The following is a 16037-nucleotide window of genomic DNA, read 5'->3' as shown; positions in this document are numbered from 1 at the left end:
TCAGTGGCTCACAACATCCTCGCATAGTTGCGTATTCTTCACCATGGTCATTTTTTAGAACATTTGCATTACTCCAGAAAAAGAAAAAAAAAAAAGAACTCAGTTATCCCGTACCTCTTACCCCTCCCTCTCATTGATCCACAGTATTTCAATCTACCCAGTTGGTCTAGTTTGGAAGCTGCCAGAATGCAATCAAAAACAGAACGGCTTTTCAAAAGGGGAATTTATTAAGTTGTAAGTTTACAGTTCTAAGGCTATGAAGATGTTCAGATTAAGGCAAGGCTATAAAAATGTCCAAATTAAGGCACCCACAAGAGATTACCTTCACTTTAAAAAGGCTGATGAAGTTCAGGGTTTCTCTCTCAGTTGGAACAGCACATGGCGAGGTCTGCTAGCTTTCTCTCCTGGCTTCTCATTTCATGACGCTCCCCCAGAGGCGTTTTCCTTCTTCATCTCCAAAGGCCTCTGGCGGTGTGGGCTCTAAAGCTTTTTCCAAAATGGTTCCCTCTTAAAGGTCTCTTCAGTAAGCAACCCCACCTTGAATGGGTGGAGACACCTCTCTATGGAAACCACTTAATCAAAAGTTACCACCCACAACTGGGTGGGTCACATCTCCATGGAAACAGTGAAAAGGCTCCCATCCAGCAATACTGAATGAGGATTAGAGGACATGGCTTTTCTAGGGTACACAACAGATTCAAACTGGCACACCAATTTGTACCCTTTATCTTCCCCTATTATTTATTTTTTTTCTTCTTATTATTTTTTTACTCTTGTGTCCATTCTGTAGATAAAAGGAGCATCAGACACAAAGTTTTCACAATCACACAGTCACATTGTAAAAGCTATATTAGGCATACAGTTTTCTTCAAGAATCAGGGCACTGGAACACAGCTCAATAGTTTCAGGTACTCCCCTCTAGCCACTCCAATACACCATCAACTAAAAAGGGATATCTATATAATGCATAAGAATAACCTCCAAGATAACCTCCTGACTCTGTTTGAAGTCTTTCAGCTACTGACACTTTATTTTGTCTCATTTCTCTCTTCCCCTTTTTGGTCAAGAAGGCTTTCTCATTCTGATGATGCCAGGTCCCAGCTCATTCCTGGTTGTCATGTCCTACGTTGCCAGGAAAATTTCCCATCCCTGGGAATCATGTCCCACATAGGGGGGAGGGAAGTGAGTTCACCTGCTGAGTTGGCTTTAGAGACAGAGGCCACATCTGGGGAACAAAAGAGGTTCTCAATTATAAGTAGGCTTAGCATCTCCTTTGGAGGAATAAGTTTCATGGGGACAAACCCCAAAATCGAGGGCTTAGCCTATAGAATTGGTTGTCCCCACTGCTTACAAGAACATCAGAAATTCTCCAAACGGGGAACTTGAATATTTCCTCCTTTCTCCCCAGTTCCCCAAGGGGACTTTGCAAATATTTTTTTTATTCTCTGCCCAAATTACTTTGGGATTTATTGGGGCATCACACTGACCTGGATAAACCAACAACATCTCATGCCCTATTCAAGATTCCATGTAATGATGGTAGTGAACTCACTTTTGCAAGCAAAATGTGGTCATTAAGAGCAAGCCCTGGAACCAAGATGTCTGGGTTCAAATCCCAGCTGTGCCACTTACTGGCTGTGTGATCTCGGGCAGGTTATTTAACCTCTCTGGTCCTCAGTTTTCTTACCTATAAAATGGAGATATAAAATAACAGGAAGATCAGGAAGACATCCCTGAGGGAGTGGCACATGCTGAGATCAGAAGTGAGAGGAAGAAGAGGAGAGGGAAGCGCAATGCAGGCAAGGGGAACTGCATAGAGGAAGCAGAGCAATTAGCAGAGACAGAAAGAAGGTTGGGAACTATGGAGACACTGCAGGCTGGCTTGCTCAGCGTCCTTCCAACCCCTTTGTAGTGTGCCTTGCTGAACAACAGTGACCAAGAAGCTAAACTTCTTTGAAGCCGGGGGTCTAGATGTGATTTAGGTTCTCTCCATCCAGATGTACCCTGGATGTTAACATCGTGAGACAGAGGCCAGACCTTTCTGCCTGGGGGCAAGCAGAGATGTGGGGAAATTTGTTTTTCTGCCAGTGGCTGTAGCAGAGGGCTCTGCATCCAGACCTTCGTTTGTGATGGTAGGGGAAGAGCTTGGGCACCTGTTCTGCTGTTGTGGATCATGGTAGGATGGCATGCTCCTGGAGCCAGCAGCGGTGGCAGTGACATCCTAATTCCCCAGCCTCTTGACCGTGACAGAGGCTGTTCTTTGCTATGTTATGCTGGGGATCACTTCTGGAAGCTCAGCCTAGAGCAGGCTCTTCCAGCCCTCCCGTCTCAGCACTTCTTTCTCCATATTAAATTCCTTTCTGCTTAAACAAGCCACGGTGGTTTCTGTTATCTGAAGCTGAGACCGACAGTGGTGGCTTGAAGAGGGCCACAGGACATTCCCCCTGTTGGAAATGGAGCTTCTTTCCTCTCTTCAATCTGTGCTGGGCCTGTGACTTCTTTTTTTTTTTTTTGCTTAGAAAAGATATTAATAACTTTTCACTAAAACAGGCCAATATTCTTAAAAAACTTTATTTTAACAGAGAGAAAACTAAATTTTAGTCTTGCATGAATATATTATTTGATATTAAAGCTTTCATAAATTTTATAGATAGACTCATCAAACTTTTTCCCAACTTTGACCATAATTTCCTTTTTTAAAACACTTTTTTATTATATAGTATGACATATATACAGCGTAAAAAAAGAAAAAGGCTCTCTTCAACAAGTAGTTACAGGACAGATTCCAGAGTTTGTCAAGGGCTACCATACAATTCTCTCAGACTTTTCCTTCCATCTGCTCCAGAATATAGGAGGCTAGAGGGAATAAATATTTTTTTATTATCACAACCAGCTTTTTTTTTCTTCTTTGTGAAAAATAACACATATACAAAAAAGCTATAAATTTCAAAGCACAGCACAACGATTAGCTGTAGAACAGATTTCAGAGTTTGGTGTGGATTACAGTTCCACAATTTTAGGTTTTTGCTTTTAGCTGCCCTAAGATACTAGAGACTAAAAGAAATATCAATTTAATGATTCAGCAATCATATTCATTTGTTAAACCCTAGTTCTGTGTATAACTCTACCACCACCTTTGATCTTTCTATCCCGCTCTTTAGGGGTATTTGGGCTATGGCCATTCTAACTTTTTCATGTTGGGAGGGTCTGTCAATAACATGGGGTAGGGACATGAAACTAGCTGATGTTCTGGAAAGGCTGGGCCCTCTACGTTTTAGGACATATCTGGTCCAGGGATCCATCTGAAGGTTGTAGGTTTCTGGAAAGTTACCCTAGTGCATGGAACCTTTGTAGACTCTTATATATCACCCTAGGTGTTCTTTAGGATTGGCAGGAATGGTTTTGGTTGGGGGTTGGCAAATCATGATAGGTAGTAATGTCTAACTGAAGCTTGCATAAGAGTGACCTGCAGAGAAGCTTCTCGACTCCATTTGAAGTCTCCTAGCCACTGATACTTTATTAGTCACACTTCTTTTCCCCCTTTTGGTCAGGATGGAATTGTTGATCCCACAGTGCCAGGGCTGGACTCATCCTTGGGAGTCATCTCCCACACCACCAGGGAGAATTTCACCCCTGAATGTCATGTCCCATGTAAGGGGGAAAGCAATGATTTCACCTGCTGAGTTGGGCTCAGAGAGAGTGAGGCCACATCTGAGCAACAAAAGAGGTCCTCCAGAAGTAACTTCTGGGCATACCCATGGGTGGGCTAAGCTTCTCCACCACCTCCATAAGCTTCACAAGAGCAAGCCTCAAGATCAAGGGCCTGGCCTATTGACCTGGCCATGTCCCCAGTGTTTGATGCAGTATCTGGGGATTCCTTCATGGTAAAGTTTAATAGTTCCATATAGACTTTGGAACTATTTTAATAGTTCCAATAGTTTAATTGTTCCAATAGACTTTGCCAATACTCCTTGATTATCTGCTTAATATACTCTAGGATGTATCCAGGCATTATATCAAGCTATACAGGATTGAAGCCCCTCATTCTTATTCTGGGCTCCCTGTGTTTCAGTTGTTCAAATGAGCTACCAGGCAGGTTGAGCTAGATTATGTGCTACAGAAAATTTAGGTTCTGGGCAAATAAAATTTGGTTCTGGGCAAAGGAAGACCTTTGGTCTCAAAGAGCAGGTACAGTTCAAAAATGGACAATGTCTTTCTTACCCCTGTGTTCTGAGTTACTTTAATCCCGACCGATGGACTTCATTCTTATCTCTAAATACCAGGTTATATATATTTAAACAGACTCTCAAAATCCAGAAACAATAATTACCACTCTGGACTCTTTTAGTGGCTACTAAAAGAGCTTACATTCTAGGCCCCTGTTTTCTTATAAGCATTTTCTAAAGGAGACCATAAAATCATTTTTCTTTGGTTTCTGGCTTATTTTGCCTCACCATATGTCCCACAGGTTCATTCACATCGTTGTGTGCCTCACAACTTCATTCCTTTTTGTACCAGCACAATATTTGACCATATGTATACACCATTGTTTGCTTATCTACTTCTCAGTCAGTGTATCCTTCAGCCTTCTGCATTCGTTAGGCATCATGTATGGTTCCCAAAGTCCACAGTCCATCAATACTTTCAATTTTAGATAATTTCATCGTTTTCAAGAGAAAGATAACAAATAAACACACCCTCACCAAATAGGAGATCTAAACCTCCCCTTAATTCTCATCTCCCACCCCCACCCCCCATTATTTACCCCTGCTGTTGCTGTGGTCATGCTGATGTTTTCTTGTTTAACATGGCCCGTAGATGCATAAGCAGTGTTCCTCCTGTACCCTGGACTTTAACACTCTTTGCACACAAATCATACCTTTGAAGTAGTTCTTGCAAGAACTTACTTATATTTCTAGTGTTAATCAGTAGGACACATAGGTCTATAAAACCCTTTCAATCTTGTTCACTTTCAATACGGTAATATTATTTATAGACCCACTAGAGAACCGCCTTCACTTTTATCTGTTCCCTTACATTTGAGTTCAACCTCATTAGCTAACCGTTCACCCATCTCTAGCTTCTGTGAATCTCTAAGTCCCCTATATTCTGTATTATAAGCCTCTGATTTTACCTTTACCATGGTCATAGAAGAGGAGTCGTAGAGTATCATTTTGTGTCTGGCTTATTTCACTCAGCATTATGTCCTCAAGGCTCGTCCATCTTTTCATGTGCTTCGAGACATCATTTCATCATTATTAATGTTGATAATATTCTATCGTATGTATGTACCACATTCTGTTTATCCACTCATCTATTGATGGGCATTTGGATTGTTTCCATCTTTTGGCGACTGTGAATAATGCTGCCATGAACATGGGTGTGCAAATGCCTGTTTGTGTCATTGCTTTCAGCTCTTCTGGGTATATACCAAGTAGTGGTATTGCTGGGTCATAGGGCAGCTTAATATTTAGTTTCTTAAGGAACTGCCAAAATGTCTTCCATAGCAGCTGTACCATTATACTTCCCTACCAGCAGTGCATAAGTGTCCCAATTTCTCCACATCCTCTCCACCGTTTATAGTTTTCTGTTTTGTTTAATAGCAGCCATTCTTATAGGTGTGAGGTGGTAGCTCATTGTAGTCTTGATCTGCATTTCCCTTATAGCTAATGAAAACAAGCATCTGTTCATGTGCTTTTGAGCCATCTGTATTTGCTCTTCAGAAAAATGCCTATTCATGTCTTTAGCCCTTTTTATAATTGGGTTCTTTGTTCTTTTGTTGTTGAGTTGTATGATTTATTTATGTATACAGGATATCAAACCTTTGTCTGATGTGTGATTTCCAAATATTTTTACCCATTGAGTTGGCCACCTCTTCAACTTTTTCAGTCTTTTGAGATGCAGAAGCACTTGGTTTTGAGGAGTTCCCATTTTTTTGAAGAGTTTGAGGAGAGTTGGTACTAATTCCTTCTGGAATGTTTGATAGAATTCACATGTGAAGCCGTCTGGTCCTGGACTTTTCTTTTTAGGGAGCTTTTGAATGACTAATTCAATCTCTTTACTTGTGATTGGTTTGTTGAGGTCATCTATTTCTTCTTGAGTCAAAGTTGGTTGTTCATGTCTTTCCAGGAACCCATCCATTTCATCTAAATTGTTGTATTTATTAGCATAAAGTTGTTCATAGTATCCTGTTATTACCTCCTTTATTTCTGTGAGGTCAGTAGTTATGTCTCCTCTTCCATTTCTGATCTTATTTATTTGCATCCTCTCTCTTCTTCTTTTTGTCAATCTTGATAAGGGCCCATCAATCTTATTGATTTTCTCATAGAACCAACTTCTGGTCTTATTGATTTTCTCTATTGTTTCCATGTTTTCAATTCCATTTATTTCTGCTCTAATCTTTGTTATTTCTTTCCTTTTGCTTGCTTTGGGATTAGTTTGCTGTTCTTTCTCCAGTTCGTCCAAGTGGACAGTTAATTCCTGCATTTTTGCCTTTTCTTCTTTTCTGGTAAAGGCATTTAGGGCAATAAATTTCCCTCTCAGCACTGCCTTTGCTGCGTCCCATAAGTTTTGATATATTGTGTTTTCATTATCATTCGCCTCTAGGTATTTACTAATTTCTCTTGCAATTTCTTCTTTGACCCACTTGTTGTTTAAGAGTGTGTTGTTGAGCCTCCATGTATTTGTGAATTTTCTGGCACTCCGCCTATTATTGATTTCCAACTTCATTCCTTTATGATCCGAGAAAGTGTTGTGTATGATTTCAATCTTTTTAAATTTGTTAAGACTTGCTTTGTGACCCAGCATATGGTCTATCTTTGAGAATGATCCATGAGCACTTGAAAAAAAGGTGTATCCTGCTGTTGTGGGATGTAATGTCCTATAGATGTCTGTTAAGTCTAGCTCATTTATAGTAATATTCAGATTCTCTATTTCTTTATTGATCCTCTGTCTAGATGTTCTGTCCATTGATGAGAGTGGTGGATTGAAGTCTCCAACTATTATGGTATATGTGTCTATTTCCCTTTTCAGTGTTTGCAGTGTATTCCTCACGTATTTTGGGGCATTCTGGTTCGGTGCATAAATATTTATGATTGTTATGTCTTCTTGTTTAATTGTTCCTTTTATTAGTATATAGTGTCCTTCTTTGTCTCTTTTAACTGTTTTACATTTGAAGTCTAATTTGTTGGATATTAGTATAGCCACTCCTGCTCTTTTCTGGTTGTTATTTGCATGAAATATCTTTTCCCAACCTCTCACTTTCAACCTATATTTATCTTTGGGTCTAAGATGCGTTTCCTGTAGACAGCATATAGAAGGATCCTGTTTTTTAATCCATTCTGCCAGTCTATGTCTTTTGATTGGGGAATTCAGTCCATTAACATTTAGAGTTATTACTGTTTGGATAATATTTTCCTCTACCATTTTGTCTTTTGTATTATATATATCATATCTGACTTTCCTTCTTTCTACACTCTTCTCCGTATCTCTCTCTTCTGTCTTTTTGTATCTGACTCTAGTGCTCCCTTTAGTATTTCTTGCAGAGCTGGTCTCTTGGTCACAAATTCTCTCAATGACTTTTTGTCTGAGAATGTTTTAATTTCTCCCTCATTTTTGAAGGACAATTTTGCTGGATATAGGAGTCTTGGTTGGCAGTTTTTCTCTTTTAGTAACTTAAATATATCATCCCACTGTCTTCTAGCTTCCATGCTTTCTGCTGAGAAATCTACACATAGTCTTATTGGGTTTCCCTTGTATGTGATGGATTGCTTCTCTCTCGCTGCTTTCAAGATCCTCTCTTTCTCTTTGACCTCTGACATTCTAACTAATAAGTGTCTTGGGGAATGCCTATTTGGGTCTAATCTCTTTGGGGTGCGCTGCACTTCTTGGATCTGTAATTTTAGGTCTTTCATAAGAGTTGGGAAATTTTCAGTGATAATTTCTTCCATTAGTTTTTCTCCTCCTTTTCCCTTCTCTTCTCCTTCTGGGACACCCATAACACGTATATTTGTGCGGTTCATATTGTCCTTGAGTTCCCTGATACCCTGTTCGAATTTTTCCATTCTTTTCCGGATAGTTTCTGTTTCTTTTTGGAATTCAGATGTTGTATCCTCCAAATCACTAGTTCTATCTTCTGTCTCTTTAAATCTATCATTGTAGGTATCCATTGTTTTTTCCATCTTTTCTACTTTATCCTTCACTTCCATAAGCTCTGTGATTTGTTTTTTCAGTTTTTCTATTCCTTCTTTATGTTCAGCCCATGTCTTCTTCATGTCCTCCCTCAATTTATCGATTTCGTTTTTGAAGAGGTTTTCCATTTCTGTTCGTATATTCAGCATTAGTTGTTTCAGCTCCTGTATCTCATTTGAACTATTGGTTTGTTCCTTTGACTGGGCCATATTTTCAATTTTCTGAGCGTGATCCGTTATCTTCTGCTGGCGTCTGGGCATTTAGTCAGATTTCCCTGAGTGTTGGACCCCACAGGTTGTAAGATTTTTCTGTGAAATCTCTGGATTCTGTTTTTCTTATCCTGCCCAGTAGGTGGCGCTCGTGGCACACGTTTGTCTACGGGATCCACCAGTAAAAGTTGCTGTGGGTCCTTTAACTCTGGAAAACTCTCGCTGTAGGGGAGGTTTGGCAGCTGAAGCGTCTTGGAAGAGTGCCAGCCGGCCCGGGGGTCCGAATGCGGGGAGGGTCGCTGGCCGCTGCAGCACGTGAGAGCGCCCGACCAAATTTCCTAGTCGGCCCGGGGCGCCAAACGTGGCGGAAGGGCGCCAGCTGTCGCAGCCCGGGAGAGTGCACTGTTCCCAGGCGGACCGGGGAGTCACGTGTTTGGAAGGGACCCCCTGGTCACCGTTCTCCGCAGTCTGGGGATTTCTGACCCAACTCTTTCAGTTGGTCCGGGGGGCCTCGCGTGGTGGGGACGCCAGCCGCCGCGGCCTGAGGGGACTGCCTGCCCAATTCTGCCAGCTGGCCTGGGAAGGAGGAAGGGAGGGACTCCGGCCGCTTGCCGTCCCGCCCAGGAAAGCCCACGTCCCTCGGTGTTCTCACCGCAGCTGGTTCTCCCAGACAGTCAGCCGTTCCAGGATGGGGTACGCTGTCCCTTTGATCTCCGTCGTGGCTCCGGGAGCTGCTCTGTATTGTCTCCACTCCCCCAGTAGCTGTTCTGGAGGAGGAAAGGTGAGGGCGGCAAGGCTGTCGAGGCTGGTGGCGGAGGAGCCAGTGAAGGCGGAAGAGGGCACCGTGGTGGTTGGAGAGCCGCCGGAGCAGGAGGGGGAAGAGGGGAGAAGGAGGGCGGGCGGGTCGGCTGCTGCGGGGTGTGGGCGCCGCGTGGCGGGCCGGCGGAGAAAGAGAGGGGAGAAGGAGGGCGGGCGGGTCGGCTGCTGCGGGGCGTGGGCGCCACGCGGCGGGCCGGCGGAGAAAGAGAGCTCCCATTTTTTTGGTTTCTTATTTTGTTGCTTGTGCTTTGGGTGTAAAGTTTAGGAAACCACCTCCTATTACTAGGTCTTGAATATGTTTCCCTATGTTTTCTTCTAGAAGCTTTGTGGTGCTAGTTCTTATATTTAAGTGTTTGATCCACTTCGAGTTAATTTTTGTATAGGGTGTAAGGTAAGGGTCCTCTTTCATTCCTTTAGCTATTGATATCCAATTATCCCATGCACATTTATTGAAAAGACTATTTTGTCCCAATTCAGTGGATTTGGGGGCCTTCTTAAAAATCAGTTGACCATAGATTTGGTGTCTATTTCTGCACTCTCGATTCAATTACATTGGTCAATACTTCTAACTTTGTGCCAATACCATGCTATTTTGACCACTGTGGCTTTATAATAAGTTTTTTTTTTGGTGGGGGAGGGGTGTGTGCATCATCCGGGAATCGAATCCAGGTCTCCTGCATGGAAGGCAAGCTTTCTACCACTGAACCATCCATGCACCCTATAATAGGTATTAGTCAGGAACTGTTAATCCTCCTACTTCGTTCTTCTTTTTTAGGATGCTTTTAGCTATTCAGGATCTCTTTCCCTTCCAGAGGAATTTGGTAACTAGCTTTTCCAAGTCTTCAAAGTAGGTTGTTGGAATTTTTATTGGTAGTACATTGAATCTATAGATCAATTTGGGTAGAATTGACATCTTAACTATATTTAACCTTCTTGTCCATGAGCAGGGAATGTCTTTCCACCTATTTAGATCTTCTTTGATTTCTTTTAGCAACGTTATCTAGTTTTCTGTGTACAACTCCTTTACATCCCTAGCTAAGTTCATTCCTAAGTATTTAATTCTTTTAGTTGCTATTTTGAATGGAATTTTTTCCTTAACTAACTCCTCAGTTAGGTCATTGCTTGTGTACAGAAACTTTACTGATTTTTGCCCATTAATTTTATATCCCACCATCTTGCTGAATTTTTTTATTAGCTCAAACAACTTTGTTGTAGATTTCGCAGGATTTTCCAAGTATAGTATCATGTCATTTGCAAATAATGAAAGTTTCACTTCCTTTCCAATTTGGTGCCTTTTCTTTCTTTGTTCTGCCTGATTGCTCTAGCTAGAACTTCTAGTACAATGTTGAATAATAGTGGTGACAGTGGGCATCCTTTTCTCATTCCAGATCTTAGGGGAAAAGCTTTAAGTCTCTCTCCATTGAATACAATGCTGGCTATTGTCTTTTTGTATATGCCCTTTATCATATTGAGGAAGTTACCTTTGATTCCTATCTTTTGAAGTGTTTTTTTTTAATCAGAAAAGGATGTTGAATTTTGTCGAATGCTTTTTCAGCACCAAGACAGATGATCATTTTATTTTTCCTTTTCCATTTGTGAATGTGCTGTATTATGTTAATTGATTTTCTTGTATTGAACCATCCTTGCATTCCTGGTATAAATCTCACTTGGTCGTGGTGTACAATTCTCTTTTATTTTTTTTGCAATATGTATTTTTTTGAGTGCATGGATGGGGAATCGATCCTGGGTCTCCCGCATGGAAGGCAAGCATTCTACCACGTATAATTCTTTTAATGTGTGTTGGATTCGATTTGCTAGTATTTTGTTGAGAATTTTTGCATCTATGTTCATTAGGGAGATTGGCCTGTAGTTTTCCTTTCTTATAGCATCTTTTAACCCACTTTTGGTATTAAAATGATAATTAGCTTCATAAAATGAGATAGGTAGTGTTCCTTTTTCCTCAGTTTTTTTTGAAAAGTTTGAGCAGAATTGGTGTTAGTTCTTTTTAGAATATTTGATAAAATTCCTCTGTGAAGCCATCTGGCTCTGGGCTTTTCTTTGTAGGCAAATTTTTGAGACTGATTGAATCTCTTTACTTGTGATTGGTTTGTTGAGATCTTCTATTTCTTCCTGAATCAGTGTAGCTTGTTTTTGTGTTTCCAGGAATTTGTCCATTTCATCTAAGTTGTCTAGTTTGTTGGCATATAGTTGTTCATAATATCCTCTTATGATTTATTTTATTTCTACAGGGGCTGTGGTAATGCACCCCTTCTCATTTCTGATTTTGTTTATTTGCATCCTCTCTCTTTTTTCTTTGTCAGTCTTGCTAGTGGCCCATCAATTTTATTGATTTTCTCAAAGAATCAGCTTTTCATTTTATTGATTCTTTCTATTGTACTTTTGTTCTTCCATTCATTTAACTCTGCTTTACTCTTTGTTATTTCTCATCTTCTATTTGCTTTGGGGTTAGTTTACTGTTCTTTCTCAAATTCATCTAGGTGAGCAATTAAGTCCTTGATTTTTGTTCTTTCTAGTTTTTTAATGTAGGCTTTTAGGGAAATACATTTCCCTCTCAGCACAGCCTTTGCCACATCCCATAAGCTCTGATATGTTGTATTCTCATTTTCATTCATCTCCAAATAGCTACTGATTTCTCTAGCAATTTCTTCTTTGACTGGTTGTTTAATAGTGTGTTATTTAATCTCCATATATTTGTGAATGTTCTTGTTCTTTGGTGGTTATTGAGATCCAGCTTCATTCCATTGTGATCAGAGAAAGTGCTTTGAATATTTAAATGTTTTTAAATTTATGAAAACCTGTTTTGTGTGCCAGCTTATGATCTATTCTGGAGAATGTTCCATGAGCACTAGAGAAGAATGTATATCCTGGTGTTTTGGGGTATAATGACCTATATATGTCTGTTAGTTTAATTCATTTATAAAGTTATTTAACTTCTTTATTTCCTCGTTGATCCTTTGTCTGGTTCATCTATCTATAGAGGAAAGTGGTGTATTGAAGTCGCCTACAATTATTGCTGAAACATCTGTCATCCCCTTCAGTTTTGCCAATGTCTGTCTCATGTACTTTAGAACCCCGTGACTGAGAACATAAATATTTATGATTGTATTTCTTCTTGGTGAACTGCCCCTTTTATTAGTATATAGTGTCCTTCTTAATCTCTTATGTGTCTTGACATTTAAAGTCTATTTTGTCCAATATTAGTATAGCTAATCTTGCTTTTTTTTTTTTGTTACAACTTGCGTGGAACATCTTTTCCCCTCCTTTCACTTTCAATCTATTTGTATCCTTGTGTCCACGATGAGTCTCTTATAAGCAGCATATAGCTGGATTATATTTCTTAATCCATTCTGCCAATCTGTATCTTTTAATTGGTAAATTTAGTCCATTAACATTCAAAGTTATTACTGAAAAGACATTTCTTGAATCCACCATCTTATCCTTTAGTTTTATTTGTCAGATCTATATATTCTTTCCCCTCTTTCTCTGTTTATCCTTTAAGTTACCCTCACTGGTACTCTTCAATTCTGTGCCCTCTTCCAGACCTCCCTCTCCTGTCATTTTTTTTTCAATTGACAGAACTCCCTTTACTATTTCTTGTAGAGCCAGTCTCTTGTTGACAAATTCTTTCAGGATTTGTATGTCTGTGTGAATTTTAATCTCTCCCTCAGTTTTGAAGGACAGTTTGTCTGGGTACAAATTTCTTGGCTGGAAGTCTTTCTCTTTCAGGATCTTAAATATATCATACCACTGCCTTCTCACCTACATGGTGCCAGTTGAGTAGTCTGAACTCAGTCTTATGTGGTTTCCTTTGTATGTAGTAGAGTGTTTTTCTTTTGCTGCTTTCAGGATTTTCTGCTTCTCTCCAACATTCGACAGACTGATTAGTATGTGTCTTGGAGTAGGCCTATTAGGATTTATTTTATTTTGTCTACAGCACCTTTAATCTCTGATATTTGCTCTTTTTCTATTTATTCTTTCAAATTCCTCTTTATGCTCTTCTAGTGTCCTCTTGATCTCCTTTATGTCATTAGCCATCCTGTTTATTTTATTTAGTAGAGTTATATGAACATCTTTGATTAGTTGTTCCAACATCTGTGTCTCTTCTGGTGTTTGGTCATTAGGCAGGGCTGTATCTGTCTGCATCATAATATGCTTAGTGATCTTCTGCTATCTTTGCGACATGTAAATATCTTGATTGTTTCACTTTGGAAGTTGATTTCCTTCAGTAGTCTAAGGCCTTGTGTTTGTGGGATGGATGTGGAGCAGGATGCCAGGCATGGAGTGGGGCACAACAGTGCAGTGATGCGTTGCAGCACAGATATAGGTGCAGGTTACGGATGTTATACTGATGCCTGTGAGTGTGGGCACCCATCAGTGGGGGGCTGTGTGTGTTTAGCTGTGCACGGGTCTGGTGGGCAAGGGTGTGGGGACTTTTGTGCACATGTGCAGAGCTAGGGCAGTGGATAGACATTGCGCCTGTGTGGGTTGAGGACAGAAGTGGCCTGGCTATGCAGGTCAGAACTTTCCCAGAGCTGGGGGGCAAGGCTCGGGGGCATGTGCAGGCACAGATCTGGGAGTGCTATAACTGATATACTTGTGCACAGAGCTGGGGGCGGGGCAGGGGAGCTTTGCAACTGCATGGTTTGAGGGCAGATGTAGCCCAGGTATGGAGGTAAGTGGCCACAGCCTTTATGCACTAGCTACTGCCTGCAGGGGACAGGGACTGGGAGGTAGGGCTCAGGGGGGTAGGGCAAGGCTGTGCTTACGTAGAACAGGTGGGTTGGGCTGGGGCAGGTGTGCATGAGCTTGAGGTGGGGGTGTCTGGTGGGTATGCGTGCACTAGGTATTGGCAGTTGGGCGGGGTTGCTTGGAGTACGGGAGTGGGGGTGAGTTGAGTGATGGGGTCAGGTGCGTGGGGTGTGGGGTGAGTCACGGGTCGCGGGGCTGTGCTGCACTGGTGAGGATAGTGTGTCCAAGGAAGGCAGCTTGGCTTACTTCCTATACCCAGTGTCCCTGTCCATCTACTCCTGAGGGCTCCGGGCTTCTGCGTTAGGCTATTTGCACCAGTCAGATGGTCTCCAGTTCTCTGCTTCTCAGTTCCTCAGCTTTTGCAACCAGGGCCACCCTTTGTGGTGCAGAAGACTCACCCATGTCACTTACCCACTGAATCGCTGTCTCAGCCGTCCTCCCATCCCAAAATAGCAGATGTGATGCTCTGTCAATTATAGGCTTAGTCTGTAAGAGCTGGACGATTCTGCTTTTTGCCTTTTGGAATTCTCACTCCTAAGACACACACTCAGAATCCAGCTGGCATGCTGTGAGAAGCCCAAGTCCCAGTTGTAACTTCAGTTGAAGTCCCAGGCTACAGCCAGCTTCAACCACTAGTCATGTGAATGGGCCATTTTGGAAGCCCTGTCAAGACCACAGATGTCTGCAACCCCAGACAGAAGAACTTGTAACAGAAGAACCACTCTGCTGAGCCCAGTTAACCCCTGGACCAAGAGAGAGTATAAAATGGGAGTTGTTTTAAGGCAGTAAGTTTGGGGGTGATTTGTTATGCAGCAACAGATAACCCAAAATGCTGACTTGTACAAGCAGAAGGAGTAAAAGAAGTGAGGTGAAGATGGAAAAGTCAGTAGGAACAAACCATGTAGAACCTTGTAGGCCATGGTTAGGAGTTTTGTTGTTTTTCTAAAGCAGTGGACAGCTGTGGGAGGGTTTTAAGCAGAGAGGTGGCACGATTGTATTTACCTTTCAGGTAGATCAGTCTGCCTGCTATGTGGAGAGCAGACTGGAGGGGAGTGAGAGATGGGGCACCCTGGGGGTTACTGCTGTGGTTGAGACAAGAGCTGAGGGTGGCCTAGGCTAGGGAGGTGGTGATTAAGAGAGAGCAAAGTGATGGATCTGAGATATTAAGAGATAAAATGATGGGCAGGTCACGGTAGCTCAGCAGGTAAGAATGCTCGCCTGCCAAGCCCGAGGACCCGGGTTCAATTCCCGGTGCCTGCCCATGTGAAAAAAAAGAGAGAGAAAATGATAATGTTGGGTGATGGCTGGGGGCTGCAGGCTCTGTATGTGGGCTGTACTTAACTAATTCCTTCTGCTCTTGATGCCTCCATTATCCAGAATGCCTCATACTTCTACAGACTCACCCAGTGGAAAGAACAAGGGTCGAGTGTGAGATACATTTGGGTGCATTACTTTGGATAAGTCACCTCACCTCTCTGGACCTAAATTTTTTTCTTCGATCAAATGGAGACAATAAGAAGAATGGTAATAATAATGCCGTGGGTTTATTGGATAGTGCATAGCACAGAGCAGGCACTCAATCAGTATGTGTTGAATGATTGACTTGGGGTATGGACTTGTTGGGTACTGGGAGGATACGGCCTTTTTCTGCTCCACGTGTTAACTGTCAAGGGTAGGTCTCCTTGACTTACCTCTTGATCATAATTCAGGCAGGTCCATGATTTTCTGGGCCCTTTTGGTCAAAATAACAGTTTCACTTTGGTAATTACAACTCACTTTCAGGAACTAGAAAAGTCATGCTGACCCAATAAAATGTGAAACTTTGATTTCACTTCCAGTTCAAAGCGCAATGGAATCTCTCCTTCAACGAGTGCCTCATATGTGCCAGGCTCTATGCTTGGGGCAGGCAAGGTGGCCAGATAAAATCCAGGCAACCCAGATTTATCAACAAGTGGAATAAACTTGTTAAGTATATGTATGCCCAAAATGTTGCATCATGAGATGGTAAAAATTATTGATTGTTTATCTAAAATTCAAATTTAACTGGGT

The 16037-nt window shown here is 41.6% G+C and overlaps 1 long non-coding RNA gene across 2 annotated transcripts in view; it reads left to right on the top strand.

Annotated features, from left to right (window-relative positions):
* LOC143674708 (uncharacterized) overlaps positions 1 to 16037 on the top strand; it is a 37083-nt gene that overhangs the window by 15108 nt on the left and 5938 nt on the right. The window contains exon 2 of one of the 2 annotated variants that reach the window (XR_013171181.1): positions 15366 to 15512. The exons of the other annotated variant lie outside the window; for it this stretch is intronic. This is a non-coding gene — a long non-coding RNA (uncharacterized LOC143674708). The remainder of the gene's footprint in view (positions 1 to 15365; positions 15513 to 16037) is intronic. 2 annotated transcript variants of the gene reach the window in all.

The sequence above is a fragment of the Tamandua tetradactyla genome, chromosome 2 (genome assembly GCF_023851605.1).
Source record: "Tamandua tetradactyla isolate mTamTet1 chromosome 2, mTamTet1.pri, whole genome shotgun sequence".
Lineage (NCBI taxonomy): Eukaryota > Metazoa > Chordata > Mammalia > Pilosa > Myrmecophagidae > Tamandua > Tamandua tetradactyla.
This window is presented reverse-complemented; position numbering and strand designations above follow the sequence as displayed.